The sequence below is a fragment of the Salvelinus fontinalis genome, unplaced genomic scaffold (genome assembly GCF_029448725.1).
Source record: "Salvelinus fontinalis isolate EN_2023a unplaced genomic scaffold, ASM2944872v1 scaffold_0551, whole genome shotgun sequence".
NCBI lineage: Eukaryota > Metazoa > Chordata > Actinopteri > Salmoniformes > Salmonidae > Salvelinus > Salvelinus fontinalis.
This window is the reverse complement of record NW_026600760.1, coordinates 111,038-129,174: the sequence shown is the minus strand read 5'-3', so window position 1 is coordinate 129,174 and position 18,137 is coordinate 111,038. Positions and strand designations below refer to the sequence as shown.

The 18,137-nt window shown below is 46.3% G+C and overlaps 1 pseudogene; it reads left to right on the top strand.

Annotated features, from left to right (window-relative positions):
* The first annotated feature begins 200 nt into the window (after positions 1–200).
* Positions 201–18,137, top strand: part of LOC129846454 (intermembrane lipid transfer protein VPS13C-like) — a 49,500-nt pseudogene continuing 31,563 nt past the window's right edge.

Below are 18,137 nucleotides of genomic sequence, written 5' to 3'. Positions count from 1 at the left end.
GTTGTCTTGTTCTATCAACAGTTCTGTGTGTATCCACTAGGTTGTCATGTTGTCTTGTTCTATCAACAGTTCTGTGTGTATCCACTAGGTTGTCATGTTGTCTTGTTCTGTGTGTATCCACTAGGTTGTCATGTTGTCTTGTTCAAAGTGATTTAAGGACCAAACATCACCTGAAGCCCTGAATATTGTAATTCCAACACCCGTTGTGTTTAACTATGTCCATGTTGTGTTGTTTCAAAGCGATAAAGTATGACGCCGCGAAGGAGGAGCGTTACCAGCAGGAGGCCAAGCAGAAGGAGCTGCAGCGCATTGAGGAGGCGCTACTGATGGCTGCTCGCAGAGGTGAGGAGACAGGAGTTAAACTAGTGGACTGACACCGCAGAGGTGAGGTGAGGAGACGGGAGTTAAACTAGTGGACTGACACCACAGAGGTGAGGAGACAGGAGATAAACTAGTGGACTGACATCACAGAGGTGAGGAGACGGGAGTTAAACTAGTGGACTGGCATCACAGAGGTGAGGAGGCGGGAGTTAAACTAGTGGACTAGGGTTCTCTCTCTACTGTTTACCTTGTCCTGCTGATGGTGTATTTAGTCTGACCACTACTCTCTCTCTCTCTACTGTTTACCTTGTCCTGCTGATGGTGTATTTCATCTGACCACTACTCTCTCTCTCTACTGTTTACCTTGTCCTGCTGATGGTGTATTTAGTCTGACCACTACTCTCTCTCTACTGTTTACCTTGTCCTGCTGATGGTGTATTTAGTCTGACCACTGCTCTCTCTCTCTACTGTTTACCTTGTCCTGCTGATGGTGTATTTAGTCTGACCACTGCTCTCTCTCTCTACTGTTTACCTTGTCCTGCTGATGGTGTATTTAGTCTGACCACTACTCTCTCTCTCTACTGTTTACCTTGTCCTGCTGATGGTGTATTTAATCTGACCACTGCTCTCTCTCTCTACTGTTTACCTTGTCCTGCTGATGGTGTATTTAATCTGACCACTGCTCTCTCTCTCTACTGTTTACCTTGTCCTGCTGATGGTGTATTTAGTCTGACAACTGCTCTCTCTCTCTCTACTGTTTACCTTGTCCTGCTGATGGTGTATTTAGTCTGACCACTACTCTCTCTCTCTACTGTTTACCTTGTCCTGCTGATGGTGTATTTAATCTGACCACTGCTCTCTCTCTCTACTGTTTACCTTGTCCTGCTGATGGTGTATTTAGTCTGACCACTACTCTCTCTCTCTACTGTTCACCTTGTCCTGCTGATGGTGTATTTAGTCTGACAACTGCTCTCTCTCTCTACTGTTTACCTTGTCCTGCTGATGGTGTATTTAGTCTGACCACTGCTCTCTCTCTCTACTGTTTACCTTGTCCTGCTGATGGTGTATTTAGTCTGACCACTACTCTCTCTCTCTACTGTTCACCTTGTCCTGCTGATGGTGTATTTAGTCTGACCACTACTCTCTCTCTCTACTGTTCACCTTGTCCTGCTGATGGTGTATTTAGTCTGACCACTACTCTCTCTCTCTACTGTTTACCTTGTCCTGCTGATGGTGTATTTAGTCTGACCACTGCTCTCTCTCTCTACTGTTTACCTTGTCCTGCTGATGGTGTATTTAGTCTGACAACTGCTCTCTCTCTCTACTGTTTACCTTGTCCTGCTGATGGTGTATTTAGTCTGACCACTACTCTCTCTCTCTACTGTTTACCTTGTCCTGCTGATGGTGTATTTAATCTGACCACTACTCTCTCTCTACTGTTTACCTTGTGCTGCTCACCTCACGGGACACGTAGACTCTCAGACGGGAGAGCTGCTGTTTAATCTGGAAAGTGTTGTGTATAAGGAGCCTCAGCATGGTAGGTTCTGTTCTGTAGTGGACCAGTCAGGTATTAGGTTCTGTAGTGGACCAGCCAGGTATTAGGTTCTGTAGTGGACCAGCCAGGTATTAGGTTCTGTTCTGTAGTGGACCAGCCAGGTATTAGGTTCTGTTCTGTAGTGGACCAGCCAGGTATTAGGTTCTGTAGTGGACCAGCCAGGTGTTAGGTTCTGTTCTGTAGTGGACCAGCCAGGTATTAGGTTCTGTTCTGTAGTGGACCAGCCAGGCATTAGGTTTTGTAGTGGACCAGCCAGGTATTAGGTTCTGTAGTGGACCAGCCAGGTATTAGGTTCTGTAGTGGACCAGCCAGGTGTTAGGTTCTGTAGTGGACCAGCCAGGTGTTAGGTTCTGTTCTGTAGTGGACCAGCCAGGCATTATGTTCTGTAGTGGACCAGCCAGGTATTAGGTTCTGTTCTGTAGTGGACCAGCCAGGTATTAGGTTCTGTTCTGTAGTGGACCAGCCAGGCATTAGGTTCTGTAGTGGACCAGCCAGGTATTAGGTTCTGTAGTGGACCAGCCAGGCATTCGATTATGTAGTGGACCAGCCAGGCATTAGGTTCTGTACTGTAGTGGACCAGCCAGGCATTAGGTTCTGTTCTGTAGTGGACCAGCCAGGTATTAGGTTATGTTCTGTAGTGGACCAGCCAGGTATTAGGTTCTGTAGTGGACCAGCCAGGCATTCGATTATGTAGTGGACCAGCCAGGCATTAGGTTCTGTACTGTAGTGGACCAGCCATGCATTAGGTTCTGTTCTGTAGTGGACCAGCCAGGCATTAGGTTCTGTTCTGTAGTGGACCAGCCAGGCATTAGGTTCTGTTCTGTAGTGGACCAGCCAGCTAACCTGTTCTGATGTCTGGTTGTCACTGTTGTTATCTTTGTCTTCAACCTATCCTGCATGCTCTGATGTCTGGTTGTCACTGTTGTTTTCTTTGTCTTCAACCTATTCTGCATGCAATGATGTCTGGTTGTCACTGTTGTTCTCTTTGTCTTAAACCTGCTCTGATGTCTGGTTGTCACTGTTGTTATCTTTGTCATTAACCTAGTCTGCATGTTCTGATGTCTGGTTGTCACTGTTGTTTTCTTTGTCTTCAACCTATTCTGATGTCTGGTTGTCATGTCACTGTTGCACTGACTATCCACTAACAGCTATTCCTCTGTTAATGCTGCGTTAATCATCAAGGATTTAAGATTAAAAAACACAAGAAAGGCTTTAAGAGTCTAAAATCTTTAAAACGCCATGAAAACAAACAAGGTAGGTACGTGTGTTGCGTGATTGTGCGCATCCAAGTGATTGTGATCGTCAATGTGATTGTGTGTTGTGACAGTAGTATTGACCAAAAGACATCCTCTTAGATCTTCCAATGACTTGTGTGGATTTCAACCAGTTCACATTATCAGCTGCCTGAGTAGCTTGTTCTGGTCATTATCAGCTGCCTGAGTAACTTGTTCTGGTCATTATCAGCTGCCTGAGTAGCTTGTTCTGGTCATTATCAGCTGCCCTGAGTAGCTTGTTCTGGTCATTATCAGCTGCCTGAGTAGCTTGTTCTGGTCATTATCAGCTGCCTGAGTAGCTTGTTCTGGTCATTATCAGCTGCCCTGAGTAGCTTGTTCTGGTCATTATCAGCTGCCCTGAGTAGCTTGTTCTGGTCATTATCAGCTGCCTGAGTAGCTTGTTCTGGTCATTATCAGCTGCCTTGAGTAGCTTGTTCTGGTCATTATCAGCTGCCCTGAGTAGCTTGTTCTGGTCATTATCAGCTGCCTGAGTAGCTTGTTCTGGTCATTATCAGCTACCTGAGTAGCTTGTTCTGGTCATTATCAGCTGCCTGAGTAGCTTGTTCTGGTCATTATCAGCTGCCTGAGTAGCTTGTTCTGGTCATTATCAGCTGCCTGAGTAGCTTGTTCTGGTCATTATCAGCTGCCTGAGTAGCTTGTTCTGGTCATTATCAGCTGCCTGAGTAGCTTGTTCTGGTCATTATCAGCTGCCTGAGTAGCTTGTTCTGGTCATTATCAGCTGCCTGAGTAGCTTGTTCTGGTCATTATCAGCTGCCTGAGTAGCTTGTTCTGGTCATTATCAGCTGCCCTGAGTAGCTTGTTCTGGTCATTATCAGCTGCCCTGAGTAGCTTGTTCTGGTCATTATCAGCTGCCCTGAGTAGCTTGTTCTGGTCATTTTCAGCTGCCCTGAGTAGCTTGTTCTGGTCATTATCAGCTGCCCTGAGTAGCTTGTTCTGGTCATTATCAGCTGCCCTGAGTAGCTTGTTCTGGTCATTATCAGCTGCCCTGAGTAGCTTGTTCTGGTCATTATCAGCTGCCCTGAGTAGCTTGTTCTGGTCATTATCAGCTGCCCTGAGTAGCTTGTTCTGGTCATTATCAGCTGCCCTGAGTAGCTTGTTCTGGTCATTTTCAGCTGCCCTGAGTAGCTTGTTCTGGTCATTATCAGCTGCCCTGAGTAGCTTGTTCTGGTCATTATCAGCTGCCCTGAGTAGCTTGTTCTGGTCATTATCAGCTGCCCTGAGTAGCTTGTTCTGGTCATTATCAGCTGCCCTGAGTAGCTTGTTCTGGTCATTATCAGCTGCCCTGAGTAGCTTGTTCTGGTCATTATCAGCTGCCCTGAGTAGCTTGTTCTGGTCATTATCAGCTGCCCTGAGTAGCTTGTTCTGGTCATTATCAGCTGCCCTGAGTAGCTTGTTCTGGTCATTATCAGCTGCCCTGAGTAGCTTGTTCTGGTCATTATCAGCTGCCCTGAGTAGCTTGTTCTGGTCATTATCAGCTGCCCTGAGTAGCTTGTTCTGGTCATTATCAGCTGCCCTGAGTAGCTTGTTCTGGTCATTATCAGCTGCCCTGAGTAGCTTGTTCTGGTCATTATCAGCTGCCCTGAGTAGCTTGTTCTGGTCATTATCAGCTGCCCTGAGTAGCTTGTTCTGGTCATTATCAGCTGCCCTGAGTAGCTTGTTCTGGTCATTATCAGCTGCCCTGAGTAGCTTGTTCTGGTCATTATCAGCTGCCCTGAGTAGCTTGTTCTGGTCATTATCAGCTGCCCTGAGTAGCTTGTTCTGGTCATTATCAGCTGCCCTGAGTAGCTTGTTCTGGTCATTATCAGCTGCCCTGAGTAGCTTGTTCTGGTCATTATCAGCTGCCCTGAGTAGCTTGTTCTGGTCATTATCAGCTGCCCTGAGTAGCTTGTTCTGGTCATTATCAGCTGCCCTGAGTAGCTTGTTCTGGTCATTATCAGCTGCCCTGAGTAGCTTGTTCTGGTCATTATCAGCTGCCCTGAGTAGCTTGTTCTGGTCATTATCAGCTGCCCTGAGTAGCTTGTTCTGGTCATTATCAGCTGCCCTGAGTAGCTTGTTCTGGTCATTATCAGCTGCCCTGAGTAGCTTGTTCTGGTCATTATCAGCGCCCTGAGTAGCCTGTTCTGGTCATTATCAGCTGCCTGAGTAGCTTGTTCTGGTCATTATCAGCTGCCTGAGTAGCTTGTTCTGGTCATTATCAGCTGCCTGAGTAGCTTGTTCTGGTCATTATCAGCTGCCTGAGCAGCTTGTTCTGGTCATTATCGGCTGCCTGACTAGCTTGTTCTGGTCATTATCGGCTGCCTGAGTAGCTTGTTCTGGTCATTTCAGAAAAGCCTCAGAAAGATGAGAAGAAGGACACGTTTGCTGAGAAGCTGGCCACGCAAGTCATCAAGAACCTACAAGTCAAGATCACCAGCATCCATATCAGATATGAGGACGATGTTAGTTTCTAGAGCTGGGGGACAATACTCCTCCTCTCACAGCCCCCTCTCTCTCTGTCTCCTTTCCTCACCTCTTCTATATCCTTTCCTCACCTCCTTTCCTTGTCTTCTCTCCTCACTGCCTCTGCTCATCTTTCCTCATCTCCTTTCCTCACCTCTTTTTGTTTTCTCCTCACACCTCATATCCTTATCTCCTTTCCTCACCTCTTTTTGTTTTCTCCTCACACCTCATATCCTTGTCTCCTTTCCTCATCTCCTCTCGTCACTGTCTCTCCTTGTCTCCTCAACTCCTCTCCTTGTTCCTTTTCCCTCATTTCCTCACCTCATCTCCTAGTCTCCTTTCCTTACCTCCTGTCTCCTTTCCTCACTTACTCTTCTTGTCTGCTTTCCTCCTCTCCTTGTCTCATTTCCTCACCTAATTTTCTAGTATTTCCTGTCTCCCAGTGCATTATGGGAGGTTGTGTGATTGTCTCTGTGGTTTGTGTGTTCCAGATATTAGACCCCCATCAGCCCGTCTCTATGGGAGTCACTCTGGCTGAGCTGAGTCTACAGGTACACACACACACACACTGAGGGACAAGATGTGATGAGTCTACAGGTCCACACACACACACACACACACTGGTTGACAAGACGTGACGAGTCTTTCTGATATCAGTCATTCTGCTGGTTCATTTCCCTTGTGATTTTTGTTTGTAGACGACCGATGAGAACTGGAAGGGGTGTATTCTGAACGAGGCAGCCAGAATCATCTACAAGGTAACGACTGGTTTGTGGAGCGTTAAATGAATACATGTCGATGTTGTTAGGATCTCTTGTCATTCTGCTCCAAGGTAACACTGCCACGGTAGGAACATAGTTCTGTGGCTCACACAGCTGCTTCATGGAAGGCCTAACAGGTTTCAGGGCAAAGCTGTGCTGTATGTTGTTGATTTGTAACGTCGGGGTGACATTGTTGATATGACCCAGTGCCCAGTTGACTTCCTGTCCTCTCTCTGTTGACTTCCTGTTCTCTCTCTCTGTTTCCAGCTGGGCCGTTTAGAGTGTCTGTGCGCCTACTGGAACGTCAACAGCCCCATCTTCTATAAAGGCTCCTGGGAAGAGATACTGGTAATGAACCTCTCTGTCTTTATCAGGAAGAGATACTGGTAATGAACCTCTCTGTCTTTATCAGGAAGAGATACTGGTAATGAACCTCTCTGTCTTTATCAGGAAGAGATACTGGTAATGAACCTCTCTGTCTTTATCAGGAAGAGATACTGGTAATGAACCTCTCTGTCTTTATCAGGAAGAGATACTGGTAATGAACCTCTCTGTCTTTATCAGGAAGAGATACTGGTAATGAACCTCTCTGTCTTTATCAGGAAGAGATACTGGTAATGAACCTCTCTGTCTTTATCAGGAAGAGATACTGGTAATGAACCTCTCTGTCTTTATCAGGAAGAGATCCTGGTAATGAACCTCTCTGTCTTTATCAGGAAGAGATACTGGTAATGAACCTCTCTGTCTTTATCAGGAAGAGGTAATGAACCTCTCTGTCTTTATCAGGAAGAGATCCTGGTAATGAACCTCTCTGTCTTTATCAGGAAGAGATACTGGTAATGAACCTCTCTGTCTTTATCAGGAAGAGATAGTGGTAATGAACCTCTCTGTCTTTATCAGGAAGAGATAGTGGTAATGAACCTCTCTGTCTTTATCAGGAAGAGATACTGGTAATGAACCTCTCTGTCTTTATCAGGAAGAGATCCTGGTAATGAACCTCTCTGTCTTTATCAGGAAGAGATCCTGGTAATGAACCTCTCTGTCTTTATCAGGAAGAGATAGTGGTAATGAACCTCTCTGTCTTTATCAGGAAGAGATACTGGTAATGAACCTCTCTGTCTTTATCAGGAAGAGATACTGGTAATGAACCTCTCTGTCTTTATTAGGAAGAGATACTGGTAATGAACCTCTCTGTCTTTATCAGGAAGAGATCCTGGTAATGAACCTCTCTGTCTTTATTAGGAAGAGATACTGGTAATGAACCTCTCTGTCTTTATCAGGAAGAGATACTGGTAATGAACCTCTCTGTCTTTATCAGGAAGAGATACTGGTAATGAACCTCTCTGTCTTTATCAGGAAGAGATCCTGGTAATGAACCTCTCTGTCTTTATCAGGAAGAGATAGTGGTAATGAACCTCTCTGTCTTTATCAGGAAGAGATACTGGTAATGAACCTCTCTGTCTTTATCAGGAAGAGATACTGGTAATGAACCTCTCTGTCTTTATCAGGAAGAGATACTGGTAATGAACCTCTCTGTCTTTATCAGGAAGAGATACTGGTAATGAACCTCTCTGTCTTTATCAGGAAGAGATCCTGGTAATGAACCTCTCTGTCTTTATCAGGAAGAGATACTGGTAATGAACCTCTCTGTCTTTATCAGGAAGAGATACTGGTAATGAACCTCTCTGTCTTTATCAGGAAGAGATACTGGTAATGAACCTCTCTGTCTTTATCAGGAAGAGATCCTGGTAATGAACCTCTCTGTCTTTATCAGGAAGAGATCCTGGTAATGAACCTCTCTGTCTTTATCAGGAAGAGATCCTGGTAATGAACCTCTCTGTCTTTATCAGGAAGAGATCCTGGTAATGAACCTCTCTGTCTTTATCAGGAAGAGATACTGGTAATGAACCTCTCTGTCTTTATCAGGAAGAGATACTGGTAATGAACCTCTCTGTCTTTATCAGGAAGAGATACTGGTAATGAACCTCTCTGTCTTTATCAGGAAGAGATCCTGGTAATGAACCTCTCTGTCTTTATCAGGAAGAGATCCTGGTAATGAACCTCTCTGTCTTTATCAGGAAGAGATCCTGGTAATGAACCTCTCTGTCTTTATTAGGAAGAGATCCTGGTAATGAACCTCTCTGTCTTTATCAGGAAGAGATCCTGGTAATGAACCTCTCTGTCTTTATCAGGAAGAGATCCTGGTAATGAACCTCTCTGTCTTTATTAGGAAGAGATCCTGGTAATGAACCTCTCTGTCTTTATCAGGAAGAGATACTGGTAATGAACCTCTCTGTCTTTATCAGGAAGAGATACTGGTAATGAACCTCTCTGTCTTTATCAGGAAGAGATACTGGTAATGAACCTCTCTGTCTTTATCACGAAGAGATCCTGGTAATGAACCTCTCTGTCTTTATTAGGAAGAGATACTGGTAATGAACCTCTCTGTCTTTATCAGGAAGAGATACTGGTAATGAACCTCTCTGTCTTTATCAGGAAGAGATACTGGTAATGAACATCTCTGTCTTTATCAGGAAGAGATACTGGTAATGAACCTCTCTGTCTTTATTAGGAAGAGATCCTGGTAATGAACCTCTCTGTCTTTATCAGGAAGAGATCCTGGTAATGAACCTCTCTGTCTTTATCAGGAAGAGATCCTGGTAATGAACCTCTCTGTCTTTATCAGGAAGAGATCCTGGTAATGAACCTCTCTGTCTTTATCAGGAAGAGATACTGGTAATGAACCTCTCTGTCTTTATCAGGAAGAGATACTGGTAATGAACCTCTCTGTCTTTATCAGGAAGAGATACTGGTAATGAACCTCTCTGTCTTTATCAGGAAGAGATCCTGGTAATGAACCTCTCTGTCTTTATCAGGAAGAGATCCTGGTAATGAACCTCTCTGTCTTTATCAGGAAGAGATCCTGGTAATGAACCTCTCTGTCTTTATTAGGAAGAGATCCTGGTAATGAACCTCTCTGTCTTTATCAGGAAGAGATCCTGGTAATGAACCTCTCTGTCTTTATCAGGAAGAGATCCTGGTAATGAACCTCTCTGTCTTTATTAGGAAGAGATCCTGGTAATGAACCTCTCTGTCTTTATCAGGAAGAGATACTGGTAATGAACCTCTCTGTCTTTATCAGGAAGAGATCCTGGTAATGAACCTCTGTCTTTATCAGGAAGAGATGTGGTTTGATCATATTGTCCTCATGACTGATGAATCCCTCACATGGGATCAGGTCTCATTCCCTAGGTGTGTGTTATCTGTGATGGACAGTGACTGATCACTGCTCAGGTCCAACACAGGCACATTTTTATTTTTATTTTATTTCACCTTTATTTAACCAGGTAGGCTAGTTGAGAACAAGTTCTCATTTGCAACTGCGACCTGGCCAAGATAAAGCATAGCAGTGTGAACAGACAACACAGAGTTACACATGGAGTAAACAATAAACAAGTCAATAACATGGTAGAAAAAAGAGAATCTATATACAATGTGTGCAAAAGGCATGAGGTAGGCAATAAATCGAATAATTACAATTTAGCAGATTAACACTGGAGTGATAAATCATCAGATGATCATGTGCAAGAAGAGATATTGGTACTGGTGTGCAAAAGAGCAGAAAAGTAAATAAATAAAAGCAGAATGGGGGGTGAGGTAGGTAAATAGGGTGGGTAGTTTACAGATGGACTATGTACAGCTGCAGCGATCGGTTAGCTGCTCGGATAGCAGATTTTTAAAGTTGTTGAGGGAGATAAAAGTCTCCAACTTCAGAGATTTTTGCAATTCGTTCCAGTCGCAGGCAGCAGAGAACTGGAAGGAAAGGCGTCCAAATGAGGTTTTAGCTTTAGGGATGATCAGTGAGATACACCTGCTGGAGCGCGTGCTGCGGGTGGGTGTAGCCATCGTGACCAGTGAACTGAGATAAGGCGGCACTTTACCTAGCATAGCCTTGTAGATGACCTGGAGCCAGTGGGTCTGACGACGAACATGTAGCGAGGGCCAGCCGACTAGGGCATACAGGTCGCAGTGGTGGGTCGTATAAGGTGCTTTAGTAACAAAACGAATGGCACTGTGATAAACTGCATCCAGTTTGCTGAGTAGAGTGTTGGAAGCTATTTTGTAGATGACATCGCCGAAGTCGAGGATCGGCAGGATAGTCAGTTTTACTAGGGTAAGTTTGGCGGCATGAGTGAAGGAGGCTTTGTTGCGGAATAGAAAGCCGATTCTTGATTTGATTTTGGATTGGAGATGTTTGATATGAGTCTGGAAGGAGAGTTTGCAGTCTAGCCAGACACCTAGGTACTTATAGATGTCCACATATTCTAGGTCGGAACCGTCCAGGGTGGTGATGCTAGTCGGGCGTGCGGGTGCAGGCAGCGAACGGTTGAAAAGCATGCATTTGGTTTTACTAGCGTTTAAGAGCAGTTGGAGGCCACGGAAGGAGTGTTGTATGGCATTGAAGCTCGTTTGGAGGTTAGATAGCACAGTGTCCAAGGAAGGGCCGGAAGTATATAGAATGGTGTCGTCTGCGTAGAGGTGGATCAGGGAATCGCCCGCAGCAAGAGCAACATCATTGATGTATACAGAGAAAAGAGTCGGCCCGAGAATTGAACCCTGTGGTACCCCCATAGAGACTGCCAGAGGACCGGACAACATGCCCTCCGATTTGACACACTGAACTCTGTCTGCAAAGTAGTTGGTGAACCAGGCAAGGCAGTCATTAGAAAAACCGAGGCTACTGAGTCTGCCGATAAGAATATGGTGATTGACAGAGTCGAAAGCCTTGGCCAGGTCGATGAAGACGGCTGCACAGTAATGTCTTTTATCGATGGCGGTTATGATGTCGTTTAGTACCTTGAGCGTGGCTGAGGTGCATCCGTGACCGGCTCGGAAACCGGATTGCACAGCGGAGAAGGTACGGTGGGATTCGAGATGGTCAGTGATCTGTTTGTTGACTTGGCTTTCGAAGACCTTAGATAGGCAGGGCAGGATGGATATAGGTCTGTAACAGTTTGGGTCCAGGGTGTCTCCCCCTTTGAAGAGGGGGATGACCGCGGCAGCTTTCCAATCCTTGGGGATCTCAGATGATACGAAGGAGAGGTTGAACAGGCTGGTAATAGGGGGTGCGACAATGGCGGCGGACAATTTCAGAAATAGGGGGTCCAGATTGTCAAGCCCAGCTGATTTGTATGGGTCCAGGTTTTCCAGCTCTTTCAGAACATCTGCTATCTGGATTTGGGTAAAGGAGAAGCTGGGGAGGCTTGGGCGAGTAGCAGCGGGGGGGGCGGGGCTGTTGGCCAAGGTTGGAGTCGCCAGGAAGAAGGCATGGCCAGCCATTGAGAAATGCTTGTTGAAGTCTTCGATTATCACGGATTTATCGGTGGTGACCGTGTTACCTAGCCTCAGTGCAGTGGGCAGCTGGGAGGAGGTGCTCTTGTTCTCCATGGACTTTACAGTATCCCAGAACTTTTTGGAGTTAGAGCTACAGGATGCGAATTTCTGCTTGAAAAAGCTGGCCTTTGCTTTCCTGACTGACTGCGTGTATTGGTTCCTGACTTCCCTGAACAGTTGCATATCGCGGGGGCTCTTCGATGCTATTGCAGTTCGCCACAGGATGTTTTTGTGCTGGTCGAGGGCAGTCAGGTCTGGAGTGAACCAAGGGCTATATCTGTTCTTGGTTCTGCATTTTTTGAACGGAGCATGCTTGTCTAATATGGTGAGGAAGTAACATTTAAAGAATGACCAGGCATCCTCAACTGACGGGATGAGGTCAATATCCTTCCAGGGTACCCGGGCCAGGTCGATTAGAAAGGCCTGCTCGCAGAAGTGTTTTAGGGAGCGTTTGACAGTGATGAGGGGTGGTCGTTTGACCGCAGACCCGTGGCGGATACAGGCAATGAGGCAGTGATCGCTGAGATCTTGATTGAAGACAGCAGAGGTGTATTTGGAGGGCAGGTTGGTCAGGATAATGTCTATTAGGGTGCCCATGTTTACGGATTTAGGGTTGTACCTGGTGGGTTCCTTGATGATTTGTGTGAGATTGAGGGCATCAAGCTTGGATTGTAGGACTGCCGGGGTGTTAAGCATATCCCAGTTTAGGTCACCTAACAGAACAAACTCTGAAGCTAGATGGGGAGCGATCAATTCACAGATGGTGTCCAGGGCACAGCTGGGAGCTGAGGGGGGTCGGTAGCAGGCGGCAACAGTGAGAGACTTATTTCTGGAGAGATTAATTTTTAAAATTAGAAGTTCGAACTGTTTGGGCATAGACCTGGAAAGTATGACAGAACTTTGCAGGCTATCTCTGCAGTAGATTGCAACTCCTCCCCCTTTGGCAGTTCTATCTTGACGGAAAGTGTTATAGTTGGGTATGGAAATCTCAGAATTTTTGGTGGCCTTCCTAAGCCAGGATTCGGACACGGCAAGGACATCAGGATTGGCAGAGTGTGCTAAAGCGGTGAGTAAGGCAAACTTAGGGAGGAGGCTTCTGATGTTGACATGCATGAGGCCAAGGCTTTTTCGGTCGCAGAAGTCAACAAATGAGGGTGACTGGGGACATGCAGGGCCTGGGTTTACCTCCACATCACCCGAGGAACAGAGGAGTAGTAGGATGAGGGTGCGGCTAAAGGCTATCAAAACTGGTCGCCTAGAGCGTTGGGGACAAAGAATAAAAGGAGCAGATTTATGGGCGTGGTAGAATAGATTCTGGGCATAATGTGCAGACAGGGGTATGGAGGGGCGCGGGTACAGCGGAGGCAAGCCCAGGCACTGGGTGATGATAAGAGAGGTTGTATCTCTGGACATGCTGGTCTCAATGGGTGAGGTCACCGCATGTGTGGGGGGTGGGACAAAGGGGGTATCAGAGGTACGGAGAGTGGAACTACAGGGTCCATTGCAAACCAAAACAATGACAATGAAAACTAGCCTGAACAACAGTATGCAAGGCATATTGATATTTGAGAGAGACATACAATAAGGCAAGTGATTGCAGGTCTTGATTGGGAGAGCTAGCTAAAACAACAGGTAAGATAACAGCAGCAATAACAGGGTGCTAGTCTGACACAGCAACAACAGGTAAAAAATGGCGATGACTAGGCAGAGAGGGTCGGATTAACTACACACAGATCCTGAGTTAAAGCACAGAGCCGACAGATAAGACACAAATAAACAGAATGGAGTACCGTGAATTAATGGACAGTCAAGCATGCATCAGCTATGTAGCCAAGTGATCATAGTGTCCAGGGGGCAGCCGTAGATGGAGCAGAGGAGGCCTCCACTAAGCTAGCACGCGGCGTGTAAAGTTAGTAGCCCGGGGGGTGGTCTGCTCAGACGGAGGGGGTCTGCTCAGACGTGGTTGTGTCGACAGAGAATCCAAGCCAGATGGCGATGGCGAAAGAGAGGTTGTGAATTGTAGAATAGTGTTTGCTAACTGGTGCTAGCTTCGTGGCAGTGGCAGTGGCACTAGCTCTTCAGCTAGCCGGCAGATGGGCCTAGCTCGAGGCTAGCTCAAGGCTAACTGGTGTTAGCCAGTAGTAGCCACTCGGTTGCAGCTAGCTAGCTGTGATGATACGGTGTAATTGTCCAGAGCTTGCGTCAGGAATCCGGTGATGTGGTAGAGAAAAAGCAGTCCTATATGCTCTGGGTTGATATCGCGCTTGCAGCTAGCCGGCAGATGGGCCTAGCTCGAGGCTAGCTCAAGGCTAACTGGTGCTTGCTTCGGGACAGAGGTGTTAGCCAGTAGTAGCCACTCGGTTGCAGCTAGCTAGCTGTGATGATACGGTGTAATTGTCCAGAGCTTGCGTCAGGAATCCGGTGATGTGGTAGAGAAAAAGCAGTCCTATATGCTCTGGGTTGATATCGCGCTGCAGCTAGCCGGCAGATGGGCCTAGCTCGAGGCTAGCTCAAGGCTAACTGGTGCTTGCTTCGGGACAGAGGTGTTAGCCAGTAGTAGCCACTCGGTTGCAGCTAGCTAGCTGTGATAATACGGTGTAATTGTCCAGAGCTTGCGTCGGGAATCCGGTGATGTGGTAGAGAAAAAGCAGTCCTATATGCTCTGGGTTGATATCGCGCTTGCAGACTGGCAGGTATCTGCCCGGTATTGAAGCTGGCTGTGTCCGAGTTAAGGGCGAAGACCGCAGCAGTGGCTAACTGACTACTAGCTAGTAGCTAGTTATCTGGCTAGCTTCTGATTGGGGTTACGGTTCAAAAGTATATAAAAAATAGCAGGTCCGTACCACATTGGGTGAGGCGGAATGTAGGAATGTATATTCAGTTCCTAGATGGAAAGTGAAATTAAAATAAATACGAAATGTATACGAAAAATACGAATACTATTTACACGGGACAAGACAAGACAAAGACACATCCGACTGCTACGCCATTCTTGGATATGATCACATCACGGATACACGGATCAATGTCTTTCCTCAGCTCTGCAGACAGCATCATTGGTGCTGGTGGGCAGTTGCCTCAGGTTGAGAAGCATTATTAGGAGGTGTGTGTGTGTGCGTGTGTGTGTGCGTGTGTGTGTGTGTGTGTGTGGGTGTTGACGTAGCCATCTGACGTTCTCTCATCTGGAATGAAGAGTAACTAAGTCAGTGTTTCCGTTAGTTATTCACATGAACTCACATGTCTGAATCAGAGCTCCACTGTATCTAGCCACACAGCTGAACATGTCTGAATCAGAGTACCACTGTATCCAGCCACACAGCTGAACATGTCTGAATCAGAGTACCACTGTATCCAGCCACACAGCTGAACATGTCTGAATCAGAGTACCACTGTATCCAGCCACACAGCTGAACATGTCTGAATCAGAGTACCACTGTATCCAGCCACACAGCTGAACATGTCTGAATCAGAGTACCACTGTATCCAGCCACACAGCTGAACATGTCTGAATCAGAGTACCACTGTATCCAGCCACACAGCTGAACATGTCTGAATCAGAGTACCACTGTATCCAGCCACACAGCTGAACATGTCTGAATCAGAGTATTGTACGATCCTCACAGCTCTGTGTTGTACAGACTGATAGGGAACAGAACGATCCTCACAGCTCTGTGTCGTACAGACTGATAGGGAACAGAACGATCCTCATAGCTCTGTGTCGTACAGACTGATAGGGAACAGAACGATCCTCATAGCTCTGTGTCGTACAGACTGATAGGGAACAGAACGATCCTCATAGCTCTGTGTCATACAGACTGATAGGGAACAGAACGATCCTCATAGCTCTGTGTTGGTCAGACTGATAGGTGAACAGAACGATCCTCATAGCTCTGTGTTGTACAGACTGATAGGGAACAGAACGATCCTCACAGCTCTGTGTTATAGGGAACAGAACGATCCTCATAGCTCTGTGTTGGTCAGACTGATAGGGAACAGAACGATCCTCATAGCTCTGTGTTGTACAGACTGATAGGGAACAGAACGATCCTCACAGCTCTGTGTTATAGGGAACAGAACGATCCTCATAGCTCTGTGTTGGTCAGACTAACAGGGAACAGAACGATCCTCACAGCTCTGTGTTGTACAGACTGATAGGGAACAGAACGATCCTCACAGCTCTGTGTTGGTCAGACTGATAGGGAACAGAACGATCCTCACAGCTCTGTGTTGGTCAGACTAATAGGGAACAGAACGATCCTCACAGCTCTGTGTTATAGGGAACAGAACGATCCTCATAGCTCTGTGTTGTACAGACTGATAGGGAACAGAACGATCCTCACAGCTCTGTGTTGTACAGACTGATAGGGAACAGAACGATCCTCACAGCTCTGTGTCGTACAGACTGATAGGGAACAGAACGATCCTCATAGCTCTGTGTCGTACAGACTGATAGGGAACAGAACGATCCTCATAGTTCTGTGTTATAGGGAACAGAACGATCCTCACAGCTCTGTGTTATAGGAAACAGAACGATCCTCATAGCTCTGTGTCGTACAGACTGATAGGGAACAGAACGATCCTCACAGCTCTGTGTCGTACAGACTGATAGGGAACAGAACGATCCTCACAGCTCTGTGTTATAGGGAACAGAACGATCCTCATAGCTCTGTGTTGTACAGACTGATAGGGAACAGAACGATCCTCACAGCTCTGTGTTATAGGGAACAGAACGATCCTCATAGCTCTGTGTTGTACAGACTGATAGGGAACAGAACGATCCTCACAGCTCTGTGTTGGTCAGACTGATAGGGAACAGAACGATCCTCACAGCTCTGTGTTGTACAGACTGATAGGGAACAGAACGATCCTCATAGCTCTGTGTTATAGGGAACAGAACGATCCTCATAGCTCTGTGTTGGTCAGACTGATAGGGAACAGAACGATCCTCACAGCTCTGTGTTGGTCAGACTGATAGGGAACAGGACGATCCTCACAGCTCTGTGTTATAGGGAACAGAACGATCCTCATAGCTCTGTGTTATAGGGAACAGAACGATCCTCATTGCTCTGTGTTATAGGGAACAGAACGATCCTCATAGCTCTGTGTTGGTCAGACTGATAGGGAACAGAACGATCCTCACAGCTCTGTGTTATAGGGAACAGAACGATCCTCATAGCTCTGTGTTGTACAGACTGATAGGGAACAGAACGATCCTCATAGCTCTGTGTTGTACAGACTGATAGGGAACAGAACGATCCTCATAGCTCTGTGTTGTACAGACTGATAGGGAACAGAACGATCCTCATAGCTCTGTGTTGTACAGACTGATAGGGAACAGAACGATCCTCATAGGTCTGTGTTGTACAGACTGATAGGGAACAGAACGATCCTCACAGCTCTGTGTTGTACAGACTGATAGGGAACAGAACAATCCTCATAGCTCTGTGTTGTCCAGACTGATAGGGAACAGAACGATCCTCATAGCTCTGTGTTATAGGGAACAGAATGATCCTCATAGCTTTGTGTTATAGGGAACAGAACGATCCTCATAGCTCTGTGTTGTACAGACTGATAGGGAACAGAACGATCCTCATAGCTCTGTGTTGGTCAGACTGATAGGGAACAGAACGATCCTCATAGCTCTGTGTTGTACAGACTGATAGGGAACAGAACGATCCTCATAGCTCTGTGTTGGTCAGACTGATAGGGAACAGAACGATCCTCATAGCTCTGTGTTGGTCAGACTGATAGGGAACAGAACGATCCTCATAGCTCTGTGTTGTACAGACTGATAGGGAACAGAACGATCCTCATAGCTCTGTGTTATAGGGAACAGAACGATCCTCATAGCTCTGTGTTGTAGGGAACAGAACGATCCTCATAGCTCTGTGTTGGTCAGACTGATAGGGAACAGAACGATCCTCACAGCTCTGTGTTATAGGGAACAGAACGATCCTCATAATTTTGTGTTATAGGGAACAGAACGATCCTCACAGCTCTGTGTTATAGGAAACAGAACGATCCTCATAGCTCTGTGTCGTACAGACTGATAGGGAACAGAACGATCCTCACAGCTCTGTGTTATAGGGAACAGAACGATTCTCATAGCTCTGTGTTGGTCAGACTGATATGGAACAGAACGATCCTCATAGCTCTGTGTTGGTCAGACTGATAGGGAACAGAACGATCCTCATAGCTCTGTGTTGTACAGACTGATAGGGAACAGAACGATCCTCATAGCTCTGTGTTGGTCAGACTGATAGGGAACAGAACGATCCTCATAGCTCTCTTATAGGGAACAGAACAATCCTCAAAGCTCTGTGTTGTACAGACTGATCGGGAACAGAACGATCCTCATAGCTCTGTGTTATA